The sequence below is a fragment of the Felis catus genome, chromosome D4 (genome assembly GCF_018350175.1).
Source record: "Felis catus isolate Fca126 chromosome D4, F.catus_Fca126_mat1.0, whole genome shotgun sequence".
Classification (NCBI taxonomy): Eukaryota; Metazoa; Chordata; class Mammalia; order Carnivora; family Felidae; genus Felis; species Felis catus.
In genome coordinates, this window is record NC_058380.1 from 54,479,208 (window position 1) to 54,492,577 (window position 13,370).

Genomic DNA, 13,370 nt, shown 5'->3' on the forward strand with positions numbered 1-13,370 from the left:
TCTACAAAATAATGAAATTATTAACAAATTCAGTTATAGGCACATTTTGGAAATTAGTCAGCTATAAACTGATCTTTACAGAGACTAAGATAATATGAGAAAGTACTTATGTTTAAATATTAGGGGAAAAATGATAATTAACTTTGTAGATGCTATGATAATTCTATAAATAAGCAACACATATGCAAGAAATAAAAAGAAATAGGTTAACATACTACTTATTTTCTTTCACTCAGGACTAAGAATATTTTCCTTTTATTTATATTGTATATATATATATTTTTTTTTTTAAGTTTATTTATTTATTTGAGAGAGACAGAGACAGCGCAAGTGGGGGAGAGGCAGAAAGAGAGGGACACAGAGAATCCCAAGCAGGCTCAATGTTATTAGCGCAGAGCCCAACATGGGGCTCAAACTCACGAAACCATGAGATTATGACCTGAGCTGAAACCAAGAGTCAGACACTTAACCAACTGAGCCATCCAGGCGCCCCTATATTATATACTTTTCATAAGCACATACTATTTGTTTTTTTCTTTATAGTTGATAATTCCAAATGAATTTTCTGTAATCTGATGCAGTGGGAAATGTCTTGCCCTGTGAAATTCAATTAAATACTTCTCTCTATCACATCAACTAGAGCTCTACAGCTCTTCTGGTGTGAAAAAATAATTCAACTCAGAAAATACTCCATTTACAAAGAAAGATTAACTCAGGCCATGTGGCTCACACAAATACCCTACAAACCATCTCAAATTATTTATACTAAATGTTTAATTCTTTTAAAAAGTATTCTTATATTCTTAAAAGAATAGCATAGGAATTCATTCTAGATATATTTCAGGTCAAAGTAGGATTCACGGAGCAAATGTCACATTTTATTTATAACTGAAATAGAATACTATAAAATAAAACAATATTACTATGTGGAAATCTATAAAAATAACTCTCGAATCTTACTTGGACTTAGATGATAACCTTTGGATATATTTTCTGTTTCTGAGAATTGCTATAACTCTATCAGTCAACTTGTCTATGGTCCAGGTGATCCAATGGAAGATTCAGCAGATGAATCTGATTAGTCTTAAGGAAACTAGGCTAGGCTTTCTTCTGACAAATTACATTTTAAAAATTAAGTGAATTTTATGTGGTATAAGAAGTTGGAAGTTGCTTCCCTTTAGTTAGTGATGTGGGGGAGGTGCATTTAACTACTAAGAGTTAATCCCAGTACTGTTCCATAAAGGTAAAGCAAATACTTCAAGACAAGTCCTGGCAGAAAATGAAAACCTAACACTACATGTAAAATGCAGCACTCTATTCATGGTTCAGAAATGGAATACCATGGTTAAGAGGTCATGTTAAGCTAAAGAGGACAGAAAGGAATCGCCAAAAATTAACCACCTTAGCCTTTGGGGCTGATCTGTCTTCAATCTACTATTATAGGGTAGTTCAAGGGGAAAATGTGTTCCTTTGAAGTCACTCCTCTGGAGTGACTTTCACTGGATGGATGGTATCCCTGCCAGTTAGTCCACCAGACTTTTGCGAGTCATGTAACAAAAGCTGCTTATACTTACATAAACAGCCCACGACTCCTAGTCTGGTTTATGACGCTTGGAATTTATGAGACCTTAGACAGGTCATACGAATTACATGAGCGTGTTTTCCATCTCTAAAAGAGTTACAGGATTGTCTTTTATAGATGACTGTAACAACCAAATTAAATGCCACGTAAAAAAAGAGAATGATACCTGGCTACTAGATAGGCATCTGGGTTAGATTTCTAGTGTTTTATGGAAATTAGGTGGCTTAAAATAACACTCATTCATCAGCACACAGTTCTACAGATCCGAAGTCCAGGTGGACTTAGCTGGGTTCTCTGCTTAGGGTTTCACAAGACTAAACTCAAAGGGTCAGCCAGCTATATGTTCACCTGGAGCTCTGTGTCCTCTCTTGAGCTCATTCCTGTTACTGACAAAATGCAGTTTCTTGCGGTTGTCCCACATAACTTTGGCGGGAGGTCCCTCTCAGCTCCTACAAGTCCTTGCATGAGGCCCTCTCTTCAGTAGGTTGGTTCTGACTTCCTGGATCAGCCAGAGAAAATGTGCTATTAAACAGCTTGTATGATTAGTAGAGGCCTGCCCCAATAACCTACCTTTTGATGAACTCAAAGTCAGCTGATTCATAACTTTAATTATCTTTGCAAAATCCCTTTGCCATGTACGGTGACATAATAACAATTGTGATTTCACATCATATTCACAGTCCCAGGTAGTAAATTGAGAAATCTTAGGGGAATATTTTAGAATTCTGCCTACTACACCCTCAGTAAAGGTTTGTTTGTCTTCCCCTGCTATTTCCAAGAGGCCCAGAGCCTTGTGCTGACTCTTCATCTTAATATTGATGAAAATATTCACTGTCCACAGAGTCCCTGCAAGATCCGAGGAATTTAGAACGGGCATGCAAAAAATCCAGGCTGCAGAACCATCTGATGGATCTGCTAGTTGGGATACTCACAGAGTGATATCAGAAATTCTGAAAAATTCACAAAATGCCTGTGTACAGTCACTTCAATTAAATCCACTAGGAGGTACTCACTCCTGAGCTGGGAGCTAATGATTGTACAAGTGTGGTCTTGAAAAAAAGGAAAATGCAAGAAAGATCAGTTAAAACAACACAGATACTCCCTACAAACTGCACCCTTATTATTTCTGTTCACAGATGAAATTCATGCTCAAGTAACAAGTGCTTTGGGATTGGATAATAAGTATCAGTGAAAGTGTCAGAAATAAAACTTCATGGAATTAGGAATGGTGGATCTGGAGCCCACTTCCCCACTAAATCAGGAGATCAAATTAAAATGCTGTCTAGTAATTATGAGAAGTCAACAAAGTGTATAAGACTCTCCCTTGTCTGACCAAGGAGCCCTGAGTGTGAGAGGTCAGAACCACTGGTAGCCATCTTTCCCGCCAAATGGAAGAGGCTGAGAGAATGATATCAACATGTGCTTTACATGGACTTTCTCTATTAAAGCTGTTCATCTTCATAATAATCCTTTGAGATTTTATAAATCATAAAACAGAAGTTTCAAGAGATTAAATAGTGATCAAAGTTCTCCCAGTTTGTAAGATGGAAGGGTTAACTTTCAAACCCACATTTGTCTTGCTCCATTTTACTCAAAGAATATCATTCCACTTCCTATATTGGTTATTTGAGAATGAGTACCTCTCTTGAATGAAATGTTGTTTCCCTACATATTTATTTACTGAATACATATAAACAAATGTACCATATATATGTGCGTGTAAGTCTTCCCTAAGCTTAGTGGTTGAAAAATGCTTGAACAGATGAGTCTATTTACCCAGTGTCTAGAATCCTAACAATCTCAGAATTATGACACGAGTGACAGGAAAGTTAATCAACCTTACCTCAACATAATTGGCTACATTTTCATCTCTTGACTTCAGACCAATCACCATTCAGCCAGTGGCACTCCAAGTCTGTTCAGGTTTCACGTGTCATTTGCAAATCCAAGTACTATGAATAAGTTGAATACGAGTTGTTAGGGCTTCATTTTTCACACCTTGGTATCAGTTAAGGACTAGAGTTGAGTGAAAATCTCCAGCTATGAAGTTACCAGAGCTGGAGAATAACATTTGAGAATTCTGGTTCTGTTAAAACCATGATAAAAGATGTTCCCCTTACTATCTTTATTCTTTTTTATTCAGATATAATTAACATACAGTGTTATATTAGTTTCAGGTGTATAATGTAAGGATTCAACAATTCTATATATATATATATATATCTCAGTTCTCATCAAGTGTACTCTTAATCTCCCTATCTACTTCACCCATCCCCCACCCACTTCCCCTCTGACACCACCAGTCTGCTCTCTGTATTTAAATTTAAGTGTCTGGGTTTTTGTTTGTTTGTTTGTTCATTTGTCCCTTTATTCTTTGTTCATTTGTTTTATCTCTTAAATTCCACATATTAATGAAATCATGTGGTATGTATCTTTCTCTGACTTATCTCATTTAGCATTATATATACCCTCTAGGTCCATCCATGTTGTTGCAAATGTGTATAGAGTTGTTTGTACTGTTCCTTTACTATTTTTTAATGTGGTTTGTCGTGATATATTCTGTATTGTTTCTCATATTGGTAATTTTTATTTCTTTTTTCCTGTCAGTTTTACTAGAGATTTTTCAATATAATTGATTTTTTTTCAAAAAAAAAAAAAAAAAAGCTTTTCTGTTCATTGATTTTTTTCGATTTTTTTCTGTATCCAATATTATTGATCTGCCCTCTTTTATTATCTCCTTCCTTCTGCTTGTTTTAGGATTATTTTGCTCTTCTTTTTCTCAATTTCTTTTTTTTTTTAACATTTATTCATTTTTGAGAGAGAGACGGAGAGTGAGCAGGGGAGGAGCAGAGAGAGAGGGAGACACAGAATCCAAAGCAGGCTCCAGGCCCCGAGCTGTCAGCACAGAGCCCAACACGAGGCTCGAACTCACCAACCGCGAGATCATGACCTGAGCTGATGTTGGACGCTTAACCCTGAGCCACCCAGGTGCCCCTCTGCCAGAGACCAGCTCCAGCAACCAGGGGTTCCTGAAGGATGAACGGCGTCGGCAAAAAAGTGAAAATAAAACAAAACAAAAATAAAAATAAAAAACTAAAATAAAAAGCTAAAATATAAAACTAAAATAAAAAAACTAAAATAAAATACTAAAATAAAAATGGACACAGACAACAGCAGTGTGTTGAACTGGCGGATTTACTGCAGTAAATGTGGCATTATATATGCTAGTGATTTCCTTGTAACATACGTCATCTATGTTTTTCTAACATTACCCAATTCTAAAATTGTTCCTTTGTATAATCACCCAATAAGGAATAACATGATTGTTTTGTCATAACATTCCCTCCTGCCCTTTGCTTATTAATTTCTTTTATTGTTTTTATTATGTATCTATGTTTACCTATAATTTGTAAAGTATTTGCTTTGCTGTTTTCACGAAAGGTCATTTATCTCTCAACACCTCAAGTGGAACAGTTACAGGGACATGACCTCTTAGTTGTTTCCCTGAACCACTCGTGGTTTTGAAGAACAAAAGTGTTCGCCTGGGTCCGAGGTTCCAGGAGGGGGCCAAGAGGGCCTTAGAAACCCACGCCTTATACATTCTCAGAGAGACAATGCACCTAGGAACCAATGAACCATTCTGTAGCTTAACCGACTAGGTTCATTATCATCTGGAATGCCTCCAGGGGCCAAGTGGGCCTAGGGGTCAGAGTGACCTGTGTCCATAGATACATTCCTTAGTTACCGGAGTGGGGCTTTTGGATCCATATGTCTCTTCTTTACAGGCCCTCTTTGCTGGCAAAGGTATGAGACTATCCTTCCCGTTAGTAGAGGAGTCTCCATAGGGGAAGGCAAGGGCTAAGTGTAAGGCCGCACAATTTCTTGCGGAACCTTATTTTCTTCCCTAATGGTTGTTTTCCCAGGGGGCCTGCCGAGGGCATTCCCCAACAGACAATACCCCAGGTACTTTAATAAGGCCAAATTACCTAAAAGCAAGAATACAAGAAGCTTCACTGTCGTGGGCCGCCCTGCGTCACCAATCTGTCCACAGCCCAGGCCCTGCCACTCAGGCTGGAATAACTCGGCTTCCAGCACACCTCTTCTTAATTTAAGTGGAAGCTTAGAGTACTGATTTCTTATTTTCTAATATAAGTATTTAATGCTATATGTTTTGCTGTAAGAACTTCTTTAGCTGAATCCCACAAATTTTGATATGTTGTATTTTCATTTTTGTTCACTTCAAAATACTTTCTAATTTCCCCTGAAACTGGCTGTTTATCTCTTTTTTTTTTTAAGTTTTTTTTTTTTTTTTTTTTTTTTAAAGAGAGACAGAGAGAGACAGAGGACAAGCAAGGAGGGGCAGAGAGAGGGAGACAGAATCAGAAGCAGGCTCCCAGCTCAGAGCCCAATGTGAGGCTCTAATTCATAAGCCATGAGATCATGACCTGAGCCAGAATCAGAGGCTTAAATGACTGAGCTGATAGGTGTCTCTATCTCACGCTTTTAGACTCAGCTGACAGCTGGTGTTAGTTCTTTCATAGCCTGACTGATTTTCTATCTACCTGTTTCATCTGTTTCTGAAAGAGGAATGTTGACATATCAAACTATAATTTTTTAAAATGTAAACAGCCTTTTTAATTGCATAGTCTCCATCTCTCTTGCTGTTCTCTATGTGGTCTCTCTTCTCTTGTACAGAGTTACTCAGTTAGCCCTCAGTTCTTCAGAAGTAGTTGCTTTATAAATAGGTGTCGACTTGGTGTGTCCATGGAGGAGATGAGTTCAGGCCTCCCTACATTGCCATCTTGGACCAGAATTCCTAAAACTATAATTTTAAATTTATTTCTCTTTTTATGTTTGTCAACTTTTGCCTCACGCAGTTTGAATATTTCTTGTTACATGTGTAGACATTTAGGGTTGTTTTTTGTCTTGGTGAACTAATCCTTTTATCTTTTTTTATGTAATTTTACTTTGATGTAATTTTACTCTTTTTTCCTCATTAATTTGCTTTGAAATCTACCTTTTTCTGATATTACTATAGTTGCTTTACCTTTCTTTTCATCAATGGTTGCAAGATATATGTTTTTCCACCTTTTTACTTTTAATATACTTATGTATTATATTTGAAATGATTTCTTTAGGGATAGCATAATTGACTCATGTTTTATTTTTAATCATTGCTGATAATCTCTTTTAATTGATAAGCTTAGACATCTTGCATTTAATGTAATTACTGATATATTTTATGTATAATCATTTGACTATTTGTTATTGGATTGTCTCTTGTTTTAAAATCTATTTCTCCTTGATGATGTTTTCAGATTTGAAAATTTCTAGTATTTTTTTCTTTTTAATTTTTCTTTTACCTTTGTATTTCAATATATTTTTAGCAATTTTTCCAAAATATCACAATCTATTTACTTGCCTTTTCACAATCAAGTTAAAATTAATATTTTACTGCTTCAAATTTAATGTAGAAATATACTATAATATAGGTGCCTGAATTTTTCCCTTTATGTTGTCATGTGTATTACAACTCATATACATTAAATAACCCACCAAGCAATGTTTTAATTTATTCTTTCAATCACTATACAGATTTCAAAGAACTTAAGAGTAAAACCTAGGGGCGGCTGGGTGGTTCAGTCAGTTGAGTGTCCGACTTCAGTTCAGGCCATGATCTCATGGTTCTTGAGTTTGAGCCCTGTGTCAGGCTCTGTGCTGACAGCTCAGAGCCTGGAGCCTGCTTCAGATTCGGTGTCCCCCTCTGCCACTTTCCAGCTTCATTGTTTCTCTCTCTCTCTCTTTCTCTCTGTCTCTCAAAAATAAATAAACATTAAAGAAAATTTTTTAAGAGTAAAAAATATATTTAGCCATATATTTACCAATTCTGTTACTCTTCAATTCTGAAGTTCAGTTCACCTCTGATATGATTTCCTTCTTCATCAACAACCTCCTTTTGCATTTGTTTTAGAGCAGGTGTGCCAGTGATGAATTCTCTTAGTCTTGCTTTATCTAAACATGTCTTTATTTCACCTTCATTCCTAAAAAATATTTTCACTGGATACAACATTCTGGGTTGACAGTTCTGTTCTTCAAGAACTGTTGTCTTACTACTTTCTGGCCCCCTTGGTTTCTGATGACAGAAAGGGGAGTGGTAAAATGTAGTTTTCTGCACTTTGATTATAATGTCTGGGCATGAACTTCTTTGAGTTTATATTGCTAGGGTTTTTACTAAGTTTTATAAACCTACAAGTTTATGTATTATGCAAAATTTTCAGATATTACTTCTTTAAATATTTTTTTTCTAAACTGCCCTCCTTGTTTTCTCCTTCTGGATTCTGATGGCATGAAAATTCGACTTCTCAGCATCTTATATAATTCTATGAGGAGAAGAGCTCTTCTTTTTTTTTTCCAAATATTTTTTCTCTGTTGTTCAAATTGGATAGGTTCTATTGATCTAGGTTCAAGTTCACTGATTTTTCCTTTAGTCATCTCCATCCTGCTACTGAGTCCATCAGGTATATTTTAAATGTTGGTTCTTGTGTTTTTCAGTTTTCAAATTTCCATTTTATTCTGACTTGTATCTTTTATTTCTCTGCTGAGATGACCTGTCTTTCCAGTTGTTTCCAAAGTGCTGACTCTTAGCTCTTGGAACATGGTCATTATGACTATTTCAAGTCTTTTGTCATAATTCCAGTATTTGGGTCATCATGGGATTGGTGTCCATTGCTTGTCTTTTCCCTTGTGAGTTGTTGAGATTTTCCTCATTCTTCATATGTCAAGTAATTTTGCATTATATCTTGTATATTTTGAATATCATGTTTATTCGATTCTTGCGTCTTGTTTATGGGAACATGGAAAATGTTAATATTTTCATTTGTTTTAGCAGGCAATCAATTAAATTAAATTCAGACCACAAGTTCTAACTTGTATCTTGTGGTCTGTGGTTCCAATGTCTGCTAATTTTTTAGTCTTTGCAGGGTTATTCAGATATGTCCTGATCACCCAAGTCTGGGACCTGTGCAGTATTCTACTTTGTATTTCTGTTATCATAATTTTGGTATTTATTTATGGTCAGATCCATGCATCTTGAGAATGAGTGCTCTCCTCAATATCTCTGACATCTCTTCCTTTCCCCTGGACCCCTCTTCTAGGTCCAATGATGAGAAACCTAGGGCTTTAGTTTCCCTTTTTGACATGCACTTCCACAGCCAAATATATATCCAGAACCAAGCAGTGGGAAGATAGAAACAAAGAGCAGTAGGTGTTTTTTCAGTAAGTGGGGCTGCGCAACTGGATATTCAAATGTGAGGGAATGAAGTGGGATCCCTACATCACACTGTTTTATTATAATTAGGGAGGAAGACGGCTGGTTCATTGGGTGAACTTATGTGAAAATCTTTTAAACCCTGCAGTCTTCTTTTCAGGCTTGGAAGTGGAATGGTAGTAAAGTATGCAAATATTCTGGAACCTGGGTGGATGAGAGGAACTGAGGGTGCCATCGCTCAGCGAGGATATTCTTCAGTAAGGAATTCCACTATGCACTATCAATGTGACCCTACAAACTTTCACATTTCCCCTCTATTTTTTTTTTTGGATGTGGGCCTTTATTCCTGTCTTTTTGATGTTGGTTGTCCAGAATTTGTCTAAGTCAATTTCTCCAGAGAGTAAATTTCTGACCCCCTGCGAAGGAGTGGGTATGAATGAAGAAGAGTAATTACATGGCTTTCAGAAGTAAGAGAGAGGATCAGGGGTTCTAACTCATTATGTTATTTTCAGTCAATTCCCTTGTGTAATAATTGCCCACTGGAGGATCTGGTGGGTCCAAGCCCTAGACACAATGCCCAGGGATGAATACACCTACTCATCATCAGTATTCCTGTCTGAAGTGGTATAAGTTGGGTTCTCCCTGCCTTGAGAAATCAGTTATACCTTTTCATGTTCTCCCTAAACGCAGGTCTTTTAAGCTACTCTCTTATTTTCTTCTATATATATCTATATGGACTTAAAACCTTGTTTTCATTCTGTTGCTATCAGTTAGTGTGCTCTGAGGAGAGAAGTGCTATGTTTAACTAGAAGTTTAATGTATTGTTTTACTTAAATAAATAAATAACTTAGAACTGATAAAAGCCCCCAAATGCCTTTATCCTCAGCATTAAACTTTATCTTTCCAAGCTAGATAACACAAATGAGAGAAAAATGATGAAACCACCCTCTTTCGGTTCTCTGAGGGGGACCAAGGGATGAATCAGTCAATGAGAGATAAGTCCCTACATCTGATGCATTATTTTGGGTGAGATGGTCCTGTGAGGAAGTGGCTCTGTTCTAATTGAAAAATTATGTGAGAATGAATCCATGAAAGGAATGAATTATGGTTACAGATAAGATTGCTAAAATTTGCATATCCTTTCTTTTTTGAAGGGTATCTTGGTACTCAACCTGACCCATTGGAGTTTCCTTGGATAAGAGCCTTGGCAGGGACCCAGAACAAGTAATTTATGGTCTGAGAGTAGTAATTTATATCACATCTATCATCGTCTACCTCATTCCAAAGGGAGAATGCCCTGACCATGAGAGAATTCTGGCTTAGTACCAGGGAGTGGGCTGATGTTTAATACTCTAGTAGCCACTTATGTAAGTGAATTAGGTAAGGTTAAAACAGAGCATCATTAATGCATGTGGTTGTTTTAGGAGCCATCTGCAACATACCACCCGAAGTAATGCAAACACTATGAGGGATCTTGATGGTAACCTCTGGTTGCCTTAAGCATCTCTGTTCTGCTGTTCCATTAACATGTAAATAGAGTTGTCTTGTGACTTGTTTGTGGTGCTTTGAACAAAACATTTCACTTTCAGTCACTAAAATGGAACTGCTTGAAAGCTATTCTCCAAGATTGATGACAATGAAGGTCATGGGCTTCAGCAAGAGAATTAGGAAGTACAGTGATGACTGTCTCAGGTCTGCAGAACATTTACCTCTGAGATAAAACCTTGGTTTTTATTTTCAAGGATATCCTAGAGTAGGCAAAGGTAATGCAATTATTCTCAGAGGAAGTACACAGTGATAGAACAATGGGAACACTTAAAAGGTGCCCTTAACCATTTTCATATAAAGGGAAGGCTGAAAAGGCTCTGTTCATTCATTTATGTTGTCATTATAAAATGCCTTAGAAACCAAGGTTCATGAATGTAAATTGCTGGGGAAGCAATTGACATAATTAATGGAGGAGAAAATGCTCTTTAAAAAATGTTTCTACAATCAGAGCTTGGATATAGCGTTCTTTGAAATGCGTGAATATTGCTTTTCAAATTTGACTTGGAGATATTTTTTCTTTCTTGTGCAATCACTGGGCATAAATGAGTATTAGACTCTGTACCCGCCTTGTTATTTTACAATAGTACCGTGTGTATGACATCAGTGGTGCTTGAGCATTTATGAATTTTGATTATCACATTTGTATGCACATCATATTCCAGACATTACTTAACACTGTTAAGATAAATTCCTAGGCAAAAGTGACACAATTTAAAACATGATGGTAAACTTACAGAGTTGTCAATTTATTTTATTTTGCAAGTGTCTATACCCTTTCTCTAATTTTATAATTAGACAAACAACCACAGAAAAATATCTCAAATTCTGTATGTCACTTCTGTAGAGGTCTGAGGCCATTTTATGGCAATGATTATAAAACATAATCAGTTCAAATTGAGAATTTATTTTATCCTAAATAATAGTGACAGATAAAATGCTCAAAAAAAAATAGTATTTCCAGTTGAGATCCAAAATATAATTGAAGCTAAACTAGCTTTGTAATATGTCTATCAATTTTATACTTCAAAATTATAATTGGAAAATGTCATTAATGATAGTACCTACTTTGTATAGGATTGTTACAACATTTTAATGAATTAGTCCCTACAAAATGCTTAAAACAGGCCTAAAGCAGAGCACACACTCAATAAGTTATACTCATTATATTATTATTAACAATATAATTTACAGTTAGCCTGACAGTTACAGTTAAGTTGAATATGGTTTTACACTTGACCCTTGAATCTTTTTGGCACTTATTCAACTTTCCTATACTTAAATTAAGCTTTTAATCTTCACTTAAAAGTCTGGGATTACATCTTTTATCCCAGTAAATACTTCCTCCACCGTTGCAAATGTGGTGAATGTTTTATCAATCCCAACAGTCTGTGTACCAGCTACAATCTGGTAGCCAGGCCCCATAAATAAAAATCAAGACTTATAGAAAATCACCAAACACACCATAACTATATCCCAAGAGTAGACACATTATTTCAAGAAAAACAGTATTTTATAGAATAATTTTGCCTTAGCATTTTCTTTTCACATTTTCTACTAACTAAACATTAAATCCAAGGCAAATTCTGTTCATGCAAAATTATCACACAGAAAGTTTATCACTGTCACAAAAACTAATTCAAAGATCTGTTATATGTTTCCCTCCACCCCCACCCCTAACCCACAGATAACAAAAGTAGAAAGATTCTGTTAGGGAACAAGATTTCTATCCCCTCAAAGGTCCTTCTTGCTGGACTAAACCAAATTGATATGAAACAGATTAACAGTAGAATATCAGATTTAATTTCATACTTATGGGGAATCCACATAGACATGACAATTCCAAAGACATGCAAGCAAAACGAGTAATATATGTCACTGTGAACCATGGAGAAGAGGGCAGGGGTCTAGGATGTCAGAGGAAAGGAATGCAGTCCACAGGGCAAGAAGCAGAAGTCCAGATGTTTGGTAATTAGATGTTTGCCCTGCCATAGAGATGGGTCACTCAGGTAAAATTCATCTCAACTAATAACCCTTATTCTGGGAAATATCCCCAATTTAGATTCTCTTATGTAGTTAAGGGAGGGGCAAGAGTTTCTCTTGAGGCCATAGGGTCTGGAATGCCTTCAGCTCAGAATAATTTTCATGCCAATGAGGCCCATGCTGAGGCGGCCTGTCCCCAGTCCCTACAGTTCATATTCCTCAGACTTAGTTCTTACATGTGTCATAAGTAATGAGATTAGTGGAGACTAAATCCGTAAAACCAAGGTCGGATTGAATTTAGGATACAATAAAACAAGGGCCTCACAATCTCCATTTTTTCAGATTCTCTTAAAGCGTTAGGCCATTTCTCATTGGCTTTCTCATTTCTGTCGGAAACATAAAAGGCTCTGTTGGCAAATTTTTCTGGGAATGTTATATTAAACCTAAAAAACAACAGGGTTTCTTTCAACTGTCTTAATTTACCTACACCTGATGCTTCCTTTAGAAAATGACAGCCAGTCCATGGTTCTCTACAGGTAGCTAAAACCCATGTGACCCTGTAGGGAATTTTGATTTGGGGCTGCCAATGAAAGACGATATGGCTGACCCAGTAACGGGTCAACAGGGATTTGCAAATTTCAGAACTCTTCTTTCAAGTTGTTATAGGTCTAGGGGTGTATGTGGGGAATAGCATCCATTAAGTACCAAGGAGAACACAGATAAAGCTTGAAACATGAGGTCCACTCTCTAAGAAGAAGGTTCTGGCAGGTTTAGTGGGTTGTCAATACCAGGCCCATGTAGGATTCAAGTCCCTAGCAGAGAATAAGGTACAAATCAGGAATAGAGGGAGAGCCCTTATTTATATAGACTAAGCATTCATGAAAGATACTATGTACACACATGAATCTCGAAGGATTCATGCCAGATACACATGATTTAGACTGAGGTCAGTAAGCCTAATTCTGTGTACTGCCAATACACCTGACATAATTT

General features: G+C 36.5%; 1 long non-coding RNA gene across 1 annotated transcript; it reads right to left on the reverse strand.

Moving 5' to 3' along the window:
• Positions 1-576: 576 nt before the first annotated feature.
• Positions 577-12,056, reverse strand: LOC123381739. The gene is made up of 3 exons (XR_006589099.1): positions 7,465-12,056; positions 3,426-3,534; positions 577-2,081 (listed from the first exon to the last, which is right to left on the reverse strand). It is a non-coding gene; the product is annotated as an uncharacterized LOC123381739 (long non-coding RNA).
• Between the last annotated feature and the right edge of the window lie 1,314 nt (positions 12,057-13,370).